Genomic DNA, 24,173 nt, shown 5'->3' with positions numbered 1-24,173 from the left:
AGGCTGAATGAACAAGTCTGGTGACTGACTGGGACATTTCTACACGTTTTCAGCTGGCAGACTTTCTCTTTCGGTTTTGACCCTTGACCTAAAGGACAGATTGGGTTGTGGATGGGAGGGATATTGGACTGGTGTCATGGACAGCCAATCTTTTTACACTGGCTGCACTGCATCCCAATGTTGAAAAGGAGAAGGGAATTGGTTTTGGATATATGATATGACCAGTGTGGTTTTTCATGAATACTGAACAAAGCTCCACAGACTGTAGGCTGTTGTCCATCACCTCCATCTTGAATGTGGAATTACCCCACGAACACCACAAATATTCTACAGTTGTTGGAATGCCTTGATGTTTTGTTTGTTATTGGGAATAGTATTGTATGTTTACGGTTTAATCTTAGTTCCTATCTCCAACTTTCCTGATTCCAATTGATGAAGTGGTTAGTCTTAAGGCTGAGATTGTTTTCACATTAGTAATAGTTTCAATGGCTGATTCAGGATCATACGTTTCCTAATAGTTTTTGCAATTTGCAAGTGACATGAACGGTGCTAATATGTTCTTGGAAGTACAAACCAAACATTCTAAGTCCATTAAGTAGGTGTTTATGGTAAATATGTCATTTCCCTGAGCACGTTCCTACATCGGTTAATCTGATTGGAGCAGCTTGACCAATCTACCAATCGTTATGTGTTCCAACTAAGTGTTGGGTTTCCCAGAGTTGTAAGCAGTCCAGTGACACACACACACACACACACACACACACACACACACACACACACACTGTACGTTTGTTTACTCCCTGTGTAACTCTGTGTTGTTTGTGTCGAACTGCTTTGCTTTATCTTGGCCAGGTTGCAGTTGTAAATGAGAACTTGTTCTCAACTGGCCACCTGGTTAAATAAAGGTGAAATAAATAACACAGAGCCCTTTTAGAAGTGTGACTAAAATGAATGTGGACGAAATTACTTGTTAAATGATTACCTAGTACCGCAGTCATTAGCAGCGACTTACCGCATGTGGAGGACTGCTTTGTGAGAGCGGGTTGGTTCCCTCTAAGCTCTGTTTGGGGCAAATCAGATCTATATGAATCATGGAAATGTGCTTCCATAAAGTGGTATAAACACACTTAGACCCCAAACAAGTCTTTCTGTTGGAGAACTTTTCTGCCCCCTGCTTTCAATGCTAGCCCAGCTTCTTTTCACACGCAATTCTTCCTGGGCCCACATTCACAAAGCATCTCAGAGTAGAAGTACTGATCTAGGATCAGACCCCCCCCCCGTCCCGTCCATATAGTCTCATTATAACCCAAAGGAAGCTAAACTGATCCTAGATCAGCACTCCTACTCTGAGATACTTTGTAATGAGATTCTCTTCTACCTGCCATTTGTTATCTGAAGTGACCAACTATGCCCACTGTCGAACGCCATCTCCCATCAGTAGCTGAGGCTTGAGGTGAGGCAGGGTGTAAGGAGGGGGGTAAATAAGCTGTGGGGGTTTGTCCATTGTGGGGGGATATTAGTAACCCTCTTAGGCAAAGCCAGTCTCTGGGCCTGACCCTGAGGGCTCATTTGAAGTGCTTAGCGCTCGTTTGGGGCTTTGTCGCACCCCTCACCCCATTGGCAGTGTCGACCCCAGCCCAGCCAGCCCCTGTGGCTGTGGAGCAGAGCCGAGCCACGGACCTTTACCCCTGCGTGCCACGGGGGAGTGGACACACACACACACACACACACACACACACACACACACACACACACACACACACACACACACACATATAACCTAGCTAACACACACTTGCATACATACACCAGCTAGCACACATACACACATTCTCTATCTAACACACACACAAACACACAGAGTCCTCCGTTCCCCCAACCCAGCCAATGGTCTTATTTCCCTCTGTCCACTCCCACCCCCAGCCCTCTGTTCCCTTCTCTTTCTCCACCCCCTGAGGGTTGCCAGGCAACAGGAAAATACTTCACACACAACCTCACACACGTCCTATGTCTGAGAGGGCTTTCTGGATGTCCTTGTTTCCATCATGGAGTGTGGCGGTCATAAAGGGCTCAGAGAGAGCCTGTCTGTCTGTGTCTCTGTGTGACTGTCATCCACTGACCAACATATCACCACGTAGACTGCTCTTAATGGGAACTTATATCACAGCTGTGAGTTATATGAAACAATGTGTGTAACTGCACTGCAATTCCACTTTCAATCTATACCAATACTGTATATACTACATACCAATGGGTATCAGCAATGTCTTTGTCACTGCCATGTGAATGAATGGATATAGGGTCACTTCCACTTTTAATCAAGGAAGGTTTGTCACCTCTCTGATAGTCTGAGATGTCTTCTCAGACCTGCTGTCACAGAGGCCCCAGGGAGGGCTGTTGGTACGCTGCCTCTCCCTCTCTTGTCGCCATCGATTGCACGAGTCTGCCCATGGACTCAAACGTTAGGGGAGCAGCTCTTCTGGATTGGTTTGACCTTCCGCTTCACACATGCTCAGTGGGGGTCTGCGATCCCTGAGCCAAACACGCACACACAGTACACACCTACACACACACACACACCAGGCAGGTAGCGAGGTCTGTAGGTGTCTGACAGCCAGACAACGGTGTGATGTGTTTTCTGTCCTCACCAACTGAGGAACGATGTATATGTCATTGATTTTCTCTCTAACCAGTTTCCGCTGCTGTGCACTTAGCAGGGCTGACTCCTGGCCTGATCAATGCATTGTTTTTCTTTTTCAATCACACTCCACTGAGCTGGAGACACGAAAGGTCACACAGGCGAAGTTTTGGCAGGGGTGGAGGGGGCATATGGAGTCCCTGTAGCATGATGTGGGTGGGTGTTGTAGGAATGTGCTTTTATTTCCCACTAAAAAGAAAAGACCGTTCATCAGTGATGTTTTGACAACCTGTTATCTATCATGGTTGTGCTGTGATGCTTAGTCAAATTCAGCTAACTTCATCTAGTCTGTATCAAATGACCTGAATCACCAGGGGTTATGACCTTCACCCGTTCCTGTAGGCACTACCGGTAGACATCGTCTGTCCTTACCCTCTCTCACCATTCCTGTAGACACTACGGTAGACATCGTCTGTCCTTACCCTCTCTCACCATTCCTGTAGACACTACGGTAGACATCGTCTGTCCTTACCCTCTCTCACCATTCCTGTAGACACTACCGGTAGACATCGTCTGTCCTTACCCTCTCTCACCATTCCTGTAGACACTACGGTAGACATCGTCTGTCCTTACCCTCTCTCACCATTCCTGTAGACACTACCGGTAGACATCGTCTGTCCTTACCCTCTCTCACCATTCCTGTAGACACTACCGGTAGACATCGTCTGTCCTTACCCTCTCTCACCATTCCTGTAGACACTACGGTAGACATCGTCTGTCCTTACCCTCTCTCACCATTCCTGTAGACACTACCGGTAGACATCGTCTGTCCTTACCCTCTCTCACCATTCCTGTAGACACTACGGTAGACATCGTCTGTCCTTACCCTCTCTCACCATTCCTGTAGACACTACCGGTAGACATCGTCTGTCCTTACCCTCTCTCACCATTCCTGTAGACACTACCGGTAGACATCGTCTGTCCTTACCCTCTCTCACCATTCCTGTAGACACTACCGGTAGACATCGTCTGTCCTTACCCTCTCTCACCATTCCTGTAGGCACTACGGTAGACATCGTCTGTCCTTACCCTCTCTCACCATTCCTGTAGACACTACGGTAGACATCGTCTGTCCTTACCCTCTCTCACCATTCCTGTAGACACTACCGGTAGACATCGTCTGTCCTTACCCTCTCTCACCATTCCTGTAGACACTACGGTAGACATCGTCTGTCCTTACCCTCTCTCACCATTCCTGTAGACACTACCGGTAGACATCGTCTGTCCTTACCCTCTCTCACCATTCCTGTAGACACTACCTTTAGACATCGTCTGTCCTTACCCTCTCTCACCATTCCTGTAGACACTACGGTAGACATCGTCTGTCCTTACCCTCTCTCACCATTCCTGTAGGCACTACCGGTAGACATCGTCTGTCCTTACCCTCTCTCACCATTCCTGTAGACACTACCTTTAGACATCGTCTGTCCTTACCCTCTCTCACCATTCCTGTAGACACTACGGTAGACATCGTCTGTCCTTACCCTCTCTCACCATTCCTGTAGACACTACCGGTAGACATCGTCTGTCCTTACCCTCTCTCACCATTCCTGTAGACAATACCGCTAGACATCGTCTGTCCTTACCCTCTCTCACCATTCCTGTAGACACTACCGGTAGACATCGTCTGTCCTTACCCTCTCTCACCATTCCTGTAGACAATACCGGTAGACATCGTCTGTCCTTACCCTCTCTCACCATTCCTGTAGACACTACGGTAGACATCGTCTGTCCTTACCCTCTCTCACCATTCCTGTAGACACTACCGGTAGACATCGTCTGTCCTTACCCTCTCTCACCATTCCTGTAGACACTACCTTTAGACATCGTCTGTCCTTACCCTCTCTCACCATTCCTGTAGACACTACGGTAGACATCGTCTGTCCTTACCCTCTCTCACCATTCCTGTAGACACTACCAGTAGACATCGTCTGTCCTTACCCTCTCTCACCATTCCTGTAGACACTACGGTAGACATCGTCTGTCCTTACCCTCTCTCACCATTCCTGTAGACACTACCGGTAGACATCGTCTGTCCTTACCCTCTCTCACCATTCCTGTAGACAATACCGGTAGACATCGTCTGTCCTTACCCTCTCTCACCATTCCTGTAGACACTACGGTAGACATCGTCTGTCCTTACCCTCTCTCACCATTCCTGTAGACACTACCGGTAGACATCGTCTGTCCTTACCCTCTCTCACCATTCCTGTAGACACTACGGTAGACATCGTCTGTCCTTACCCTCTCTCACCATTCCTGTAGACACTACCGGTAGACATCGTCTGTCCTTACCCTCTCTCACCATTCCTGTAGACACTACGGTAGACATCGTCTGTCCTTACCCTCTCTCACCATTCCTGTAGGCACTACGGTAGACATCGTCTGTCCTTACCCTCTCTCACCATTCCTGTAGACACTACGGTAGACATCGTCTGTCCTTACCCTCTCTCACCATTCCTGTAGACACTACGGTAGACATCGTCTGTCCTTACCCTCTCTCACCATTCCTGTAGACACTACCGGTAGACATCGTCTGTCCTTACCCTCTCTCACCATTCCTGTAGACACTACGGTAGACATCGTCTGTCCTTACCCTCTCTCACCATTCCTGTAGACACTACGGTAGACATCGTCTGTCCTTACCCTCTCTCACCATTCCTGTAGACACTACTGGTAGACATCGTCTGTCCTTACCCTCTCTCACCATTCCTGTAGACACTACGGTAGACATCGTCTGTCCTTACCCTCTCTCACCATTCCTGTAGACACTACCGGTAGACATCGTCTGTCCTTACCCTCTCTCACCATTCCTGTAGGCACTACGGTAGACATCGTCTGTCCTTACCCTCTCTCACCATTCCTGTAGGCACTACCGGTAGACATCGTCTGTCCTTACCCTCTCTCACCATTCCTGTAGACACTACCGGTAGACATCGTCTGTCCTTACCCTCTCTCACCTTAGGTTAAGCATGGCCTTAACAACATCCTCTCTAGACTTTAGCATCTCCAGATGAACCTCTTGCTCCTCATCTATAGTCTCCAGGCTCAACCTGCCCATAGATAACCTCTGGGCTCTGATTCCTCCTGTTTCCTGCTGCTGCCTGTCAGACACGTAGGTCATTGGTATGGTGTATCTTTATGGTCTGACATACTTCACCCTGACAACACAGGAGACGTGTTCACCGGACAGGAGAGGTTCAGTTGTCCATGTGACAGACTGACTGCTGACCTAGGAGCTGCTGGAGCTGGAGGGGCCTGAGAATCCCTTTACAATAGACATTTAGAAAGGAAATAAAACATTTCACTACAAACTTTGTTGAATGCAACAGTAATGGTGCTAGTTTGTTAAAGGTTCTATTAAAAGAAGCCTTATCAGATAAACTGTAAAGCCCCAATCTAGAAGCCCTGATAATGCTGTAGCCAAGTGGAATGTGCATGTTCACCCCCAGAGGCTTTTTGGAGTGGGACGTCATCTCATGTAGTCATGCTGTTAACCCCTGTACCTAAACACATAGTCATTAGAGGACAGATGAGGATCTCTGGGAGGAGAGGGGATCTCCTTAAGCTGCGTGGCTGGAGGGGGTGAGGGTCGGTCGGGCAGGCACAGGGGGTTAAGAGAGGTGGGTGGGGGTGTGGACCACTGGGTTTCGGATGTCTAGTAGATTCCACCTGAGGTAAATTATAGGGTTTTAGGTTCTACTGGGGAGAGCGGCCCACTGCCATCCCACACATTTCCTCACCATACAGTACACACACTCATTTCCCCAATACACATAAACTCTGATAACACACACACACAATCTTAATTTCGAGAGATCATCGCTTACAGCCCAGAGATACTCAGAAGCAGCCTCTGTCCGTAAACACTCCACCCCACATACACACACTGGGCCGACTCATCGCCTCCTCTTCACATTGTTCCTGTAGTGCCATTAACGGCCACTCTTATGACCCCTCGGGTGGACCAGGGCAGCCCCTCTTAGCCTGTTGAGTTGTTAGCGTGTTAGCGTTGAGGCTTTACGTGAGTAGGCCTCATTAGCCTAGCATCTTTGTGTTGTTATGACCCTCCGAGAGGACCAGGGCAGCCCCTCTTAGCCTGTTGAGTTGTTAGCGTGTTAGCGATAAGGCTTTACGTGAGTAGGCCTCATTAGCCTAGCGTCTTTGTGTTGTTATGATCCTCCGAGAGGACCAGGGCAGCCCCTCTTAGCCTGTTGAGTTGTTAGCGTGTTAGCGATAAGGCTTTACGTGAGTAGGCCTCATTAGCCTAGCGTCTTTGTGTTGTTATGACCCTCCGAGAGGACCAGGGCAGCCCCTCTTAGCCTGTTGAGTTGTTAGCGTTGAGGATTTACGGGAGTAGGCCTCATTAGCCTAGCGTCTTTGTGTTGTGTTATGTTGGCACAGAGCAGCTCCAAAGATGAACCCTGCTGGGGAACAAGTTACTCTTGCTGCTAAAGAGCTTGATTCTAATGACTCCAGTATTAGCCCTAGTCAAGTGTGTTACACACACACACTCTCCACACAAATTCTCAAACTTCTACAATCCCACGCATACACATTACTCTATTCACACCTTGACAAAGCACACACACACACCGTGTCCCCTCTGAGCATGTCACAGAGCTAAATTTCTCTGAGGTATTTAGCGACACGCTAGCAGGTTTCCTCCACACTGGCCGTGCTGAGCAGAAGGGAGTACTAAAGCAGCTGAAAGCACTTACACCAGGGCTCTCAACCCTGTTCCTGGAGAGCTACCCTCCTGGAGCTTTTCTCTCCAACCCTGTTCCTGGAGAGCTACCCTCCTGGAGCTTTTCTCTCCAACCCTGTTCCTGGAGAGCTACCCTCCTGGAGCTTTTCTCTCCAACCAGCTAATTAGAATCAGGTGTGCTAGATTAGATTTGTAGAAAAAACCTGCAGGACGGTAGCTCTCCAGGAACAGCGTTGGAGAGCCCTGATTTACACCCAACATGGGCTCTCTGTGACCACAACATCACTGGAGTGGAGAGTGCCACTGTCTATGTTGATGTGTTTCTGTCAACAAATTAAATAATGTCTCTCTCTCCCTCTTTTTTCCCCCTCCATCTCCCCTCTCACTTTTTCGCACTCTCTCACCCTTTCCTCTTTCTCTCTCCCCTCCCCTCTCTCTCTCACCCACTCTCTCTCGCTCTCTTTCCTCTCTCTCCCTCTCTGTTGCCTCTCTCTCTCTCTCTCTCTCTCTCTCTCTCTCTCTCTGTCTCTCTCTGTCTCTCTCTCTGTGTACAGAGACTACATCTGCCTCCAGACCTGTCAGAGACAGTGAGTCGTGTGAGCCGGGGAGAGCTGACAGGGACAGCCATGGTGGGCTCCTCAGGCTGTGGCTCCGGCTCCACTGGCAACAGACATCTGGACTTCTAGAACCCCCCTCACCATCGTCACCGCTGGCAACAAACATCTGGACTTCTAGAACCCCCCTCACCATCATCACCGCTGGCAACAGACATCTGGACTTCTAGAACCCCCCTCACCATCATCACCGCTGGCAACAAACATCTGGACTTCTAGAACCCCCCCTCACCATCATCACCGCTGGCAACAAACATCTGGACTTCTAGAACCCCCCCTCACCATCATCACCGCTGGCAACAAACATCTGGACTTCTAGAACCCCCCTCACCATCATCACCGCTGGCAACAAACATCTGGACTTCTAGAACCCCCCTCACCATCATCACCGCTGGCAACAAACATCTGGACTTCTAGAACCCCCCCTCACCATCATCACCGCTGGCAACAAACATCTGGACTTCTAGAACCCCCCTCACCATCATCACCGCTGGCAACAAACATCTGGACTTCTAGAACCCCCCTCACCATTATCACGGCTGGCAACAAACATCTGGACTTCTAGAACCCCCCTCACCATTATCACCGCTGGCAACAAACACATGGACTTCTAGAACCCCCCTCACCATTATCACGGCTGGCAACAAACATCTGGACTTCTCGAACCCCCTCACCATTATCACTGCTGGCAACAAGCACATGGACTTCTAGAACCCCCTCATCATCATCACCGCTGGCAACAAACATCTGGACTTCTAGAACCCCCCTCACCATCATCACCGCTGGCAACAAACACCTGGACTTCTAGAACCCCCTCACCATTATCACCGCTGGCAACAAACACCTGGACTTCTAGAACCCCCTCACAATTATCACCGCCGGCAACAAACACCTGGACTTCTAGAACCTCCTCACCATTATCACCGTTACACCACTGTCACATTGTCAACCATTTACCTGCCAACCGTTTTCGCCCGCCAATATTTTCCCTTCAACTGTCCAAGTGGCCTAGCACCCTCCTTCCTTTTACTAGGACAGTTTGACATTTGATATTTTAGTCATTTTAGTAAAGGCTATTATCTAGCGCGACTTACAATACCTGTATTGAAGTAAGGAGGCAGCGACACTCCATCCAAGCCCTCTATGTAACTCTGTCATCTTGGTGTGACTGGGCCTGTCCCAGGGAGAGAGAGAGAGACGGGGGGGGGTCATTTCAATGGGATATCTGTAATGAAACACACGATACACCTTTCTGCTATTTCACCATCCTGCTGTTTCACCATCCTGCTATTTCACCATTCAATCAAAGGCATCTTGAAAATATGTTTTTTGATAAGTTGAATAAATGTGTATAAATCCATATCTCCATGTTTCATAGCCTGTTTTCCTAGCTTATTGAGAACTTTGGAAGTTTCTATCGTAACACCCATATTCTCCACAGATCTTTTCTGTCTGGCTTGTTCGCTATTAATGTTTGAGGTGAGCGTTTGGATAGGGGAAGCTGATCCTAGACCTGTAGTTAGGGGCAACCAGGAGTAAAGGGTTGGATGTGGGCGCAGGCTTCACAGCTCATCAGGTCTGTTATCTGGATGGGCGGCTCTGCTATGACAAGACCAAAACAACAAATGAGGTCAGATGGTGACATGGAGAAGACTGAATATACAGCATGTAAAATAAAACTGTCACTGTGTTTCTCTTCTGCGGTTGGTGTGGATGTGTTGCTCTATGAGAACTGAAGGTGTGTGTGTGTGTGTGTGTGTGTGTGTGGGTGGGTGGGTGGGTGGGTGGGTGGGTGGGTGGGGTGGGTGGGTGGGTGGGTGTGTGTGGGTGTGTGTTTCCCCCAAGCAATTCACATTTACTGGTGTAAGGTCACTAGGTCACTCTTGTCGTGTCTTTGGCTATGCCGGATTAAGTGATATGACATGCTAACCTATAAAATTCTTTCTCTGTAATTAATATTACCTGATTAAGCTAATCATGTAAATGTAATTAACTAGAAAGTCGGGGCACCACGGAAGAACGTTTATAGAGCCGTTATCTTCCGAATAAACTCTTAAAATACTTTGTAATATTTTACATCGATAGCAGTCAATATTAACCCTTATCTTATTTTCAGTCTCATAATGAAAGTTGTAAATTCTTGGCTATCTTCACGAACCCTGGCAAACAAGTTGAATCAGCAATACAAAATTGGGTTTAATTATTTATTTACTAAATACCTAACTAATCACACAGAATTACAAATACACAGAATACAATGATGTCATACAGAATTCACCCCTGGTGAACGGAACCTGTATGAAAGCTGGTTACACAAAGGAAAGGGGGTTGGGCTTGAATGAAAGAGCGGGAAGATTTAGGAACACAGAAACAGCAGCTATGCTATCGTAAATACATTATCTTATGCATTCTAAATTACCGCCCATTTGGAAAAGGAAAATGCAATAAATATTTACTCTGAGCTGCGCTTCGGTAGATTGGTCGTAGATGCTGGCCGGGTTGGCCAACAGATCTTCCTGTAAACTCTTAAGAATGTCTCTGGTGGTAAATTGGATACGTGGTGGTATCTTCGTCCGTCTGTTAGACTGGATCCGTCGTCCGTCCTTTCCTAGCCCACGTCTACAGCGGCTAGGAAGTATCACTTCTGTAGTGAATAAGCTCAAAGTTCATACCAGTTCATACCATAGCTCATGCCGAGGTTGGCTTAGTTGACATGTGTGTCCTTCTAACGTAGAGGCTGCAGGCCTCCCGTACTGGAACAACTGGTTATCTTTTCGTCAAAGGCTTATATAGTGGAGAGGGGGGAAGGATGTGTTTCATCGTTTATAACCCCTCCTCTTCACAGGGGTGGGCCACTGATCAAGCAGGGCACTTTCCTTATGAAAACCCAATTCTCTCATTTGGAAACAAAAATTACATTTAATCTCCTAACAAACAATTTCAATATCAAACATTTCAATTGCATAACAATTCCATGTTACTCTGATAACTAGAGAGTGTATACTTTCTCAGGTACAGTTTATGTCGTCCTGTCATCAATCATAATGTCTCAGATGACAACCGAACCTTACATACATACTCATTACGTTCCAAAGCATATTTCCAACTGGTTTTATTACCAAAATATGGTTCCTTTCCCCATTTGTTTGATGTTCCCAGACTCTCTATATTTAACAGGACAGCAGTCCTTCAGTAGGGTCAGTAAGAGAGGGGAAGGGAGAAAGGTATTTATGGGGGGGGTCATAAACCTTACCCACAGGCCAACGTCATGACACTCTTTAAAGATCAAGCTATGACTTCATACAAGGTGGTCAGAGATTTGTGACGCCATAAATATGATGTATGGCCTCTGAAGTGTTTGGTATAAGAGATTTTGTAGATGTGAAGTCTTTTGAAAGGCTATCGATAGCAGCAATGGAAACCGGAGGCCTTATATTGCAAGTAGTCTAAAATATTACACTAAGCTTGTTGTTTGGGTCTGTCTGTAACATGCACACCTTGTCCCAGCTCATATTTCAGTTGACACAACCTTATTTGACTCCAGGGGAAATTGTATTGGTAATGTAGAAATGGTGAGCCCTGCATTATGCATCCTAGGGGTTACGTAAATCTCCTTACGGAGGGGGGAGAGGCTGATTCCTAACTCTAGTTCTCTGTGTGAAGTAACTACAGGGTCTTCATCTAGGTGCCCTAGTAAAGTCACATGACTGTGTTCCTGTACTGTAATCCCAAGGTGAGACTAACTCAATATACTTTAAAATGACTACAACCAAATGGAAAGTGTGTAGGAATGATCATGGACCTACATTCACACAGATTCTTGGTTGTGCCCAGCTCACTAATAATCACCCAAATGAAAGCTAGACAGTCAGGCAGCATCAAACATTTAAGAAAAAGATGGATAGAGGAATATTTTTGGGCCAATTTTGACAGCGAGGAAATATAACACATATTGACTGTGGCCATCTGGACCTTGTGGAAGACCAAATGGGAAATATAGGGAGTTGTTAAAAAATATAGATATATTTCACCTTTATTTAACCAGGTAGGCCAGTAGAGAACAAGTTCTCATTTGCAACTGCGACCTGGCCAAGATAAAGCAAAGTGGGGCAGCACAAACAACAACACAAAGTTACACATGGGATAAACAAACATAAAGTCAATATCACAATAGAAAAATCTATTTGAAGTGTGTGCAAATATAATAAGATTAGGGAGGTAAGGCAATAAATAGGCCATAGAGGCAAAATATAAGGCGTAATGAAATATGTGGTATGAAATATAAGGCTTTGTGAAATATGTGGTATGAAATATAAGGCGTTGTGAAATATGTGGTATGAAATATAAGGCTTTGTGAAATATGTGGTATGAAATATAAGGCGTTGTGAAATATGTGGTATTAAATATAAGGCTTTCGTGAAATATGTGGTATGAAATATAAGGTCTTGTTAAATTTAAGGTGGTATGAAATTTAAGGTGGTATGAAATTTAAGGTGATGTTAAATATAAGATGATGTTAAATATAAGGTGTTGTTAAATATAAGGTGATGTAAATATAAGGTGGTGTTAAATATAAGGTGGTGTTAAATATAAGGTGATGTTAAATATAAGGTGATGTTAATATAAGGTGATGTGATGTTAAATATAAGGTGATGTTAAATATAAGGTGGTGTTAAATATAAGGTGGTGTTAAATATAAGGTGATGTTAAATATAAGGTGGTGTTAAATATAAGGTGGTGTTAAATATAAGGTGATGTTAAATATAAGGTGATGTTAATATAAGGTGATGTGATGTTAAATATAAGGTGATGTTAAATATAAGGTGGTGTTAAATATAAGGTGGTGTTAAATATAAGGTGATGTTAAATATAAGGTGATGTAAATATAAGGTTAAATATAAGGTGATGTTAAATATAAGGTGATGTTAAATATAAGGTGATGTAAATATAAGGTGATGTTAAATATAAGGTGATGTAAATATAAGGTGGTGTTAAATATAAGGTGGTGTTAAATATAAGGTGTTGTTAAATATAAGGTGATGTTAAATATAAGGTGGTGTTAAATATAAGGTGATGTTAAATATAAGGTGATGTTAAATATAAGGTGATGTTAAATATAAGGTGGTGTTAAATATAAGGTGATGTTAAATATAAGGTGGTGTTAAATATAAGGTGGTGTTAAATATAAGGTGGTGTTAAATATAAGGTGGTGTTAAATATAAGGTGATGTTAAATATAAGGTGGTGTTAAATATAAGGTGATGTTAAATATAAGGTGATGTTAAATATAAGGTGGTGTTAAATATAAGGTGGTGTTAAATATAAGGTGGTGTTAAATATAAGGTGATGTGAAATATGTGGTATGAAATATAAGGCTTTGTGAAATATGTGGTATGAAATATAAGGCGTTGTGAAATATGTGGTATGAAATATAAGGCTTTGTGAAATATGTGGTATGAAATATAAGGCTTTGTGAAATATGTGGTATGAAATATAAGGCTTTGTGAAATATGTGGTATGAAATATAAGGCGGTGTGAAATATGTGGTATGAAATATAAGGCTTTGTGAAATATGTGGTATGAAATATAAGGCTTTGTGAAATATGTGGTATGAAATATAAGGCTTTGTGAAATATGTGGTATGAAATATAAGGCTTTGTGAAATATGTGGTATGAAATATAAGGCTTTGTGAAATATGTGGTATGAAATATAAGGTCTTGTGAAATACGTGGTATTAAATATAAGGTCTTGTTAAATTTAAGGTGGTATGAAATTTAAGGTGGTATGAAATTTAAGGTGATGTTAAATATAAGATGATGTTAAATATAAGGTGTTGTTAAATATAAGGTGATGTAAATATAAGGTGTTAAATATAAGGTGATGTTAAATATAAGGTGGTGTTAAATATAAGGTGATGTTAAATATAAGGTGGTGTTAAATATAAGGTGGTGTTAAATATAAGGTGATGTTAAATATAAGGTGGTGTTAAATATAAGGTGATGTTAAATATAAGGTGATGTTAAATATAAGGTGATGTTAAATATAAGGTGATGTTAAATATAAGGTGATGTTAAATATAATGTGATGTTAAATATAAGGTGGTGTTAAATATAAGGTGATGTTAAATATAAGGTGATGTTAAATATAAGGTGGTGTTAAATATAAGGTGGTGTTAAATATAAGGTGATGTTAAATATAAGGTGATGTTAAATATAAGGTGATGTTAAATATAATGTGATGTTAAATATAAGGTGGTGTTAAATATAAGGTGATGTTAAATATAAGGTGATGTTAAATATAAGGTGGTGTTAAATATAAGGTGGTGTTAAATATAAGGTGATGTTAAATATAAGGTGATGTTAAATATAAGGTGATGTTAAATATAAGGTGATGTGATGTTAAATATAAGGTGGTGTTAAATATAAGGTGATGTTAAATATAAGGTGATGTTAAATATAATGTGATGTTAAATATAAGGTGGTGTTAAATATAAGGTGATGTTAAATATAAGGTGATGTTAAATATAAGGTGGTGTTAAATATAAGGCTTTGTGAAATATGTGGTATGAAATATAAGGCGTTGTGAAATATGTGGTATGAAATATAAGGCTTTGTGAAATATGTGGTATGAAATATAAGGCTTTGTGAAATATGTGGTATGAAATATAAGGCTTTGTGAAATATGTGGTATGAAATATAAGGCTTTGTGAAATATGTGGTATGAAATATAAGGTCTTGTGAAATACGTGGTATTAAATATAAGGTCTTGTTAAATTTAAGGTGGTATGAAATTTAAGGTGGTATGAAATTTAAGGTGATGTTAAATATAAGATGATGTTAAATATAAGGTGTTGTTAAATATAAGGTGATGTAAATATAAGGTGTTAAATATAAGGTGATGTTAAATATAAGGTGGTGTTAAATATAAGGTGATGTTAAATATAAGGTGGTGTTAAATATAAGGTGGTGTTAAATATAAGGTGATGTTAAATATAAGGTGGTGTTAAATATAAGGTGATGTTAAATATAAGGTGATGTTAAATATAAGGTGATGTTAAATATAAGGTGATGTTAAATATAATGTGATGTTAAATATAAGGTGGTGTTAAATATAAGGTGATGTTAAATATAAGGTGATGTTAAATATAAGGTGGTGTTAAATATAAGGTGATGTTAAATATAAGGTGATGTTAAATATAAGGCGGTGTGAAATATGTGGTATGAAATATAAGGCTTTGTGAAATATGTGGTATGAAATATAAGGCTTTGTGAAATATGTGGTATGAAATATAAGGCTTTGTGAAATATGTGGTATGAAATATAAGGCTTTGTGAAATATGTGGTATGAAATATAAGGCTTTGTGAAATATGTGGTATGAAATATAAGGTCTTGTGAAATACGTGGTATTAAATATAAGGTCTTGTTAAATTTAAGGTGGTATGAAATTTAAGGTGGTATGAAATTTAAGGTGATGTTAAATATAAGATGATGTTAAATATAAGGTGTTGTTAAATATAAGGTGATGTAAATATAAGGTGTTAAATATAAGGTGATGTTAAATATAAGGTGGTGTTAAATATAAGGTGATGTTAAATATAAGGTGGTGTTAAATATAAGGTGGTGTTAAATATAAGGTGATGTTAAATATAAGGTGGTGTTAAATATAAGGTGATGTTAAATATAAGGTGATGTTAAATATAAGGTGATGTTAAATATAAGGTGATGTTAAATATAAGGTGATGTTAAATATAATGTGATGTTAAATATAAGGTGGTGTTAAATATAAGGTGATGTTAAATATAAGGTGATGTTAAATATAAGGTGGTGTTAAATATAAGGTGGTGTTAAATATAAGGTGGTGTTAAATATAAGGTGATGTTAAATATAAGGTGATGTTAAATATAAGGTGATGTTAAATATAAGGTGATGTGATGTTAAATATAAGGTGGTGTTAAATATAAGGTGATGTTAAATATAAGGTGATGTTAAATATAATGTGATGTTAAATATAAGGTGGTGTTAAATATAAGGTGATGTTAAATATAAGGTGATGTTAAATATAAGGTGGTGTTAAATATAAGGCTTTGTGAAATATGTGGTATGAAATATAAGGCGTTGTGAAATATGTGGTATGAAATATAAGGCTTTGTGAAATATGTGGTATGAAATATAAGGCTTTGTGAAATATGTGGTATGAAATATAAGGCTTTGTGAAATATGTGGTATGAAATATAAGGCTTTGTGAAATATGTGGTATGAAATATAAGGTCTTGTGAAATACGTGGTATTAAATATAAGGTCTTGTTAAATATAAGGTGGTATGAAATTTAAGGTGGTATGAAATTTAAGGTGATGTTAAATATAAGGTGATGTTAAATATAAGGTGTTGTTAAATATAAGGTGATGTAAATATAAGGTGTTAAATATAAGGTGGTGTTAAATATAAGGTGGTGTTAAATATAAGGTGATGTTAAATATAAGGTGGTGTTAAATATAAGGTGGTGTTAAATATAAGGTGATGTTAAATATAAGGTGGTGTTAAATATAAGGTGGTGTTAAATATAAGGTGATGTTAAATATAAGGTGATGTTAAATATAAGGTGGTGTTAAATATAAGGTGATGTTAAATATAAGGTGATGTTAAATATAAGGCGGTGTGAAATATGTGGTATGAAATATAAGGCTTTGTGAAATATGTGGTATGAAATATAAGGCTTTGTGAAATATGTGGTATGAAATATAAGGCTTTGTGAAATATGTGGTATGAAATATAAGGCTTTGTGAAATATGTGGTATGAAATATAAGGCTTTGTGAAATATGTGGTATGAAATATAAGGTCTTGTGAAATACGTGGTATTAAATATAAGGTCTTGTTAAATTTAAGGTGGTATGAAATTTAAGGTGGTATGAAATTTAAGGTGATGTTAAATATAAGATGATGTTAAATATAAGGTGTTGTTAAATATAAGGTGATGTAAATATAAGGTGTTAAATATAAGGTGATGTTAAATATAAGGTGGTGTTAAATATAAGGTGATGTTAAATATAAGGTGGTGTTAAATATAAGGTGGTGTTAAATATAAGGTGATGTTAAATATAAGGTGGTGTTAAATATAAGGTGATGTTAAATATAAGGTGATGTTAAATATAAGGTGATGTTAAATATAAGGTGATGTTAAATATAAGGTGATGTTAAATATAATGTGATGTTAAATATAAGGTGGTGTTAAATATAAGGTGATGTTAAATATAAGGTGATGTTAAATATAAGGTGGTGTTAAATATAAGGTGGTGTTAAATATAAGGTGGTGTTAAATATAAGGTGATGTTAAATATAAGGTGATGTTAAATATAAGGTGATGTTAAATATAAGGTGATGTTAAATATAAGGTGGTGTTAAATATAAGGCTTTGTGAAATATGTGGTATGAAATATAAGGCGTTGTGAAATATGTGGTATGAAATATAAGGCTTTGTGAAATATGTGGTATGAAATATAAGGCTTTGTGAAATATGTGGTATGAAATATAAGGCTTTGTGAAATATGTGGTATGAAATATAAGGCTTTGTGAAATATGTGGTATGAAATATAAGGTCTTGTGAAATACGTGGTATTAAATATAAGGTCTTGTTAAATTTAAGGTGGTATGAAATTTAAGGTGGTATGAAATTTAAGGTGATGTTAAATATAAGATGATGTTAAATATAAGGTGTTGTTAAATATAAGGTGATGTAAATATAAGGTGTTAAATATAAGGTGATGTTAAATATAAGGTGGTGTTAAATATAAGGTGATGTTAAATATAAGGTGGTGTTAAATATAAGGTGGTGTTAAATATAAGGTGATATTAAATATAAGGAAGTGTTAAATATAAGGTGATGTTAAATATAAGGTGATGTTAAATATAAGGTGATGTTAAATATAAGGTGATGTTAAATATAATGTGATGTTAAATATAAGGTGGTGTTAAATATAAGGTGATGTTAAATATAAGGTGATGTTAAATATAAGGTGGTGTTAAATATAAGGTGATGTTAAATATAAGGTGATGTTAAATATAAGGTGGTGTTAAATATAAGGTGATGTTAAATATAAGGTGTTGTTAAATATAAGGTGTTGTTAAATATAAGGACATGTGATGTTAAATATAAGGTGGTGTTAAATATAAGGTGGTGTTAAATATAAGGTGATGTTAAATATAAGGTGATGTTAAATATAAGGTGATGTGATGTTAAATATAAGGTGGTGTTAAATATAAGGTGATGTTAAATATAAGGTGATGTTAAATATAAGGTGGTGTTAAATATAAGGTGGTGTTAAATATAAGGTGATGTGAAATATGTGGTATGAAATATAAGGCTTTGTGAAATATGTGGTATGAAATATAAGGCTTTGTGAAATATGTGGTATGAAATATAAGGCTTTGTGAAATATGTGGTATGAAATATAAGGCTTTGTGAAATATGTGGTATGAAATATAAGGCTTTGTGAAATATGTGGTATGAAATATAAGGCTTTGTGAAATATGTGGTATGATATATAAGGCTTTGTGAAATATGTGGTATGAAATATAAGGCTTTGTGAAATATGTGGTATGAAATATAAGGTCTTGTGAAATACGTGGTATTAAATATAAGGTCTTGTTAAATTTAAGGTGGTATGAAATTTAAGGTGGTATGAAATTTAAGGTGATGTTAAATATAAGGTGTTGTTAAATATAAGGTGATGTAAATATAAGGTGTTAAATATAAGGTGATGTTAAATATAAGGTGGTGTTAAATATAAGGTGATGTTAAATATAAGGTGGTGTTAAATATAAGTTGATGTTAAATATAAGGTGATGTTAAATATAAGGTGATGTTAAATATAAGGTGGTGTTAAATATAAGGTGGTGTTAAATATAAGGTGATGTTAAATATAAGGTGATGTGATGTTAAATATAAGGTGATGTAAATATAAGGTTAAATATAAGGTGATGTTAAATATAAGGTGATGTAAATATAAGGTTAAATATAAGGTGATGTTAAATATAAGGTGATGTTAAATATAAGGTGATGTTAAATATAAGGTGAATGTAAATATAAGGTGATGTTAAATATAAGGTGATGTAAATATAAGGTGATGTTAAATATAAGGTGGTGTTAAATATAAGGTGTTGTTAAATATAAGGTGATGTTAAATATAAGGTGGTGTTAAATATAAGGTGATGTTAAATATAAGGTGATGTTAAATATAAGGTGATGTTAAATATAATGTGATGTTAAATATAAGGTGGTGTTAAATATAAGGTGATGTTAAATATAAGGTGATGTTAAATATAAGGTGGTGTTAAATATAAGGTGGTGTTAAATATAAGGTGGTGTTAAATATAAGGTGATGTTAAATATAAGGTGATGTTAAATATAAGGTGATGTGATGTTAAATATAAGGTGGTGTTAAATATAAGGTGGTGTTAAATATAAGGTGGTGTTAAATATAAGGTGATGTTAAATATAAGGTGGTGTTAAATATAAGGTGTTAAATATAAGGTGATGTTAAATATAAGGTGATGTTAAATATAAGGTGATGTTAAATATAAGGTGGTGTTAAATATAAGGTGGTGTTAAATATAAGGTGATGTTAAATATAAGGTGATGTTAAATATAAGGTGGTGTTAAATATAAGGCGGTGTTAAATATAAGGCGGTGTTAAATATAAGGTGGTGTTAAATATAAGGTGGTGTTAAATATAAGGTGATGTAAATATAAGGTGATGTTAAATATAAGGTGATGTTAAATATAAGGTGATGTTAAATATAAGGTGGTGTTAAATATAAGGTGATGTTAAATATAAGGTGGTGTTAAATATAAGGTGTTGTTAAATATAAGGTGTTGTTAAATATAAGGACATGTGATGTTAAATATAAGGTGGTGTTAAATATAAGGTGGTGTTAAATATAAGGTGATGTTAAATATAAGGTGGTGTTAAATATAAGGTGATGTTAAATATAAGGTGCTGTTAAATATAAGGTGATGTTAAATATAAGGTGGTGTTAAATATAAGGTGGTGTTAAATATAAGGTGATGTTAAATATAAGGTGATGTTAAATATAAGGTGTTGTTAAATATAAGGTGGTGTTAAATATAAGGTGATGTTAAATATAAGGTGGTGTTAAATATAAGGTGGTGTTAAATATAAGGTGATGTTAAATATAAGGTGGTGTTAAATATAAGTTGGTGTTAATATAAGGTGATGTTAAATATAAGGTGGTGTTAAATATAAGGTGGTGTTAAATATAAGGTGGTATTAAATATAAGGTGATGTTAAATATAAGGTGATGTTAAATATAAGGTGATGTAAATTGCCTGGGAATCTAAGTTATTATGAGATCTAAGCTGACGTGTACTGTTACCTAGTATCTCCTATCTAATGAACACATACAGGCTTGTGTTGTGTTGTCCATTTCAGGTCGTCCAACCTCTCTCTTCATTCACACAGTATCTTCCTCAAACAGGTCAAATTGTGATTCATGCATCACTTCCTTGGATCCCCCTCTTCCTCCCTGTCGTCTTATTGGTCGAGACAGCTTTTATTTTCTCTTTCTCACTTCAGTGTGTTCAACATGTCAACATGGTGTGCCCCAGAATCTGGACAAATACCTCCTCGTCCATCCTCTAGTCTACTACAACAAGTGTTGTTGACACGGTCCCTCTTCTGTTCCTTCTCTGTTGATAACTTTGCAGGGTAACTTTGGAGGCTCGTAGGGGGTTAAATGATATGGTGCTGCTGGATATACAGGAGGCTCATAGGGGGTTAAATGATATGGTGCTGCAGGATATGCAGGAGGCTCATAGGGGGTTAAATGATGTGGTGCTGAAGGATATACAAGAGGCTCATAGGGGGTTAAATTATGTGGTGCTGATGGATATACAGGAGGCTCATAGGGGGTTAAATTGTATGGTGCTGCTGGATATACAAGAGGCTCATAGTGGGTTTAATTATATGGTGCTGCTGGATATGTAGGAGGCTCATAGGGGGGTTAAATTATATGGTGCTGCTGGATATGTAGGAGGCTCATAGGGGGTTAAATTATGTGGTACTGCAGGATATGCAGGAGGCTCATAGTTAAATTATGTGGTGCTGCTGGATATACAGGAGGCTCATAGGGGGTTAAATTGTATGGTGCTGCTGGATATACAAGAGGCTCATAGTGGGTTTAATTATATGGTGCTGCTGGATATGTAGGAGGCTCATAGGGGGGTTAAATTATATGGTGCTGCTGGATATGTAGGAGGCTCATAGGGGGTTAAATTATGTGGTGCTGCAGGATATGCAGGAGGCTCATAGTTAAATTATGTGGTGCTGCTGGATATACAGGAGGCTCATAGGGGGTTAAATTATATGGTGCTGCAGGATATGCAGGAGGCTCATAGTGGGTTAAATGATGTGGTGCTGCAGGATATACAAGAGGCTCATAGGGGGTTAAATGATATGGTGCTGCTGAATATGCAGGAGGCTCGTAGTGGGTTTAATTATATGGTGCTGCTCCATATGCAGGAGGCTCATAGTGGGTTTAATTATATGGTGTTGCTGGATATGCAGGAGGCTCATATGGGGTTAAATTATGTGGTGCTGCAGGATATGCAGGAGGCTCATAGGGGGTTAAATTATGTGGTGCTGCAGGATATGCAGGAGGCTCATAGGGGGTTAAATGATATGGTGCTGCTCCATATGCAGGAGGCTCATAGTGGGTTAAATGATATGGTGCTGCTCCATATGCAGGAGGCTCATAGTGGGTTTAATTATATGATGCTGCTCCATATGCAGGAGGCTCATAGTGGGTTTAATTATATGGTGTTGCTGGATGAGCAGGAGGCTCATATGGGGTTAAATTAAATTGTGCTAATGGACATGCAGGAGGCTCATAGGGGGATAAATGAAATTGTGCTAATGAGAATGCATATGCTAGGTGCTCATGAATTAGATATTCATATGGTGTTCCTATATTCCATAGTGATGGGAAACCAGCGGAGTGCTTTTATCATAGAATACTGTACAGAACACACTGCAGAGACGTCTGGCTTTCAGAGAGAGAGTGCTACTGCTCCATTGAAAGTGACTGATCCAGTTGACACCTCTGAATGGGTGAGAGTCTGCTTATGTTTGCCGTTGTGGGTGTGCAGACCAACACCTTACAAACAAGCCATGATCGTTGTGTCACTGCTCAAACATAGATGGACCAAAGATGGCAGAGAAAAATGTAGATTTGATCACGACAAGAATTTCACTACTCCCACAATAACATCTGCTAAATATGTGTATGTGACCAATAGCATTTGATTTGATTTGATATTTTATTTGACTTGGCCCTGTTTAAATGGCGACTCACACTCTTGCATGTACCATGTAGCTGTTTAGAATGTATGCTTTTTTTATTTTTGCATGTTACTGTGCCTGTATTGCTCAATCCTCATCCCTCTTGCCTGCTCTCTCTCTCTCGCCTGTAAATATTGATGTTCTTTCTCTCTGTCAATGCAGCTGTCTAAACTGTTCTGTCTCCCTCCTTTCTCACGACATCCCTGATCCAGCCTTGTGTTGAAGAGTGGCAAACGTATTGTGTTGTAATAGTTTGCATAAAGAACTGAACAATGGTTTGAATAGAGAGACTGTCTCCCCTTCCCCTAAAAAACTCTGTTATTAACATTACCTTCATTTGCTTCTATTGATCTTCAACGAGAGTTTGTTCTGAAATCACTGGTGTGGTGTGTAATGTACAGATCTGCAGCAGGTAGCCTAGCGGTTAGAGCGATAGGCCAGTAACAGAAAGGTTGTTAGTTCGAATACCTGAGCTGACAAGGTGAAAAATCTGTCGATGTGCCCTGCAGGGCAAGGCACTTAACCCTAATTTGCTCCAAGGGCGCCATACAACTATGGGTGACCCTGTAAAACAACACATTTCACTGCACCTACTGTGTGTAAGTGACAATAAAAACGGTATTCTATTTTCTTTAACAGTTTCTCACAGCAGGGAAATAATCCTGCAGTAACAGGAAATGTGAATTATTATGTGGATTATAATTAATGGATATTTCTGTAGGGGTTGATACATTTTTCGTAAGGGAAAATGAAGTCTGACATTTTACAGTGGAAATTACAAACTTGAAAAGCCTTTTAAAACTTGAATACACAAGTTTAATTTTCTGCGACAAATGGAACACCTGCATGTCCTGTTAGTGTTAGAGCAAACACAAGCCAACAATAACTCAGAGGTGATACCTGACCTAGCTTTGTCCAGGTCCCCTCCCCCTCCAGCTATTACCATCCCTCTCAACACAGACACACACAACCCCCTGCTGTGGCAGCAAGTGAAGCAAAATAACTCATTCTGCCACACAATCACTCCTCTGCCTCACTCTGAGTATTCCTATTTTTTCCTCTCTCTCTCCCTCTCCTCCTCTCTGTATTCCTACCATTGTTGCAATTCTACCAAAACAAGGGGCAGTGGTGGTGAATTGAGTGACCTTTTCCATTGTTGCGTGTTGTTAAACTGTGTGGTCTGTGTGGAGCCGGTGAGGGCCATGCATCACATAGGATAGGGCTTGGCTGTTTGGAAGACATATCAGGTTGGAACTGGCCCCACTTTGGTTTGTTTGTATGGAAATTCTCTATCAGCTCATTTGCAGTTGAGTGGTACAACAAATCCACTTTGTAACATTGAAAATGGGCTGTGGTAATATGTTGTGTAGCTATTCTCACCTGGTGCCTCGTATTTGATGTTGGCTAAAGAATTAATAACACCAAAAAAGCTTTCACTATATTTACTGTACAAAATTGTTATTTTTTTATAATTTTCACAAAATACATTTAGAAAGCTCCATTTTAAATAAAATTAAATTGAAATATTTAAGAGACAGTTTAGACGTTTCATCTCAAAAGCATTTCTCAGACGTAGATCCTGTATATGTGTCCACGTTCTATGTACACATTTCTGAAAAACAACGCAGAACTCAAAAAAGCATGACAGACGACGCTAGAAAACCCCACCCATGGTCTTCAATTATAAATAAGGACTGCTCGATTAATCCGCAGTCACCCATGGTCTTCAATTATAAATAAGGACTGCTCGATTAATCCGCAGTCACCCATGGTCTTCAATTATAAATAAGGACTGCT

General features: G+C 39.4%; 1 long non-coding RNA gene across 5 annotated transcripts in view; it reads left to right on the top strand.

Annotated features, from left to right (window-relative positions):
* The window catches only part of LOC106562399 (elongator complex protein 4), a 172,333-nt gene extending 162,951 nt beyond the window's left edge, over positions 1–9,382 (top strand). For 3 of the 5 annotated variants that reach the window (XR_006762281.1, XR_006762277.1, XR_006762280.1), the window contains exon 10: positions 7,961–9,382. This is a non-coding gene — a long non-coding RNA (elongator complex protein 4). The remainder of the gene's footprint in view (positions 1–7,960) is intronic. The other 2 variants (XR_006762278.1, XR_006762279.1) reach the window with 2 other exon arrangements.
* The last annotated feature ends 14,791 nt before the right edge of the window (positions 9,383–24,173 follow it).

The sequence above is a fragment of the Salmo salar genome, chromosome ssa26 (genome assembly GCF_905237065.1).
Source record: "Salmo salar chromosome ssa26, Ssal_v3.1, whole genome shotgun sequence".
Lineage (NCBI taxonomy): Eukaryota > Metazoa > Chordata > Actinopteri > Salmoniformes > Salmonidae > Salmo > Salmo salar.
Note: the sequence above shows the minus strand (reverse complement) of the source record. Positions and strands in the feature narration are given on the sequence as shown.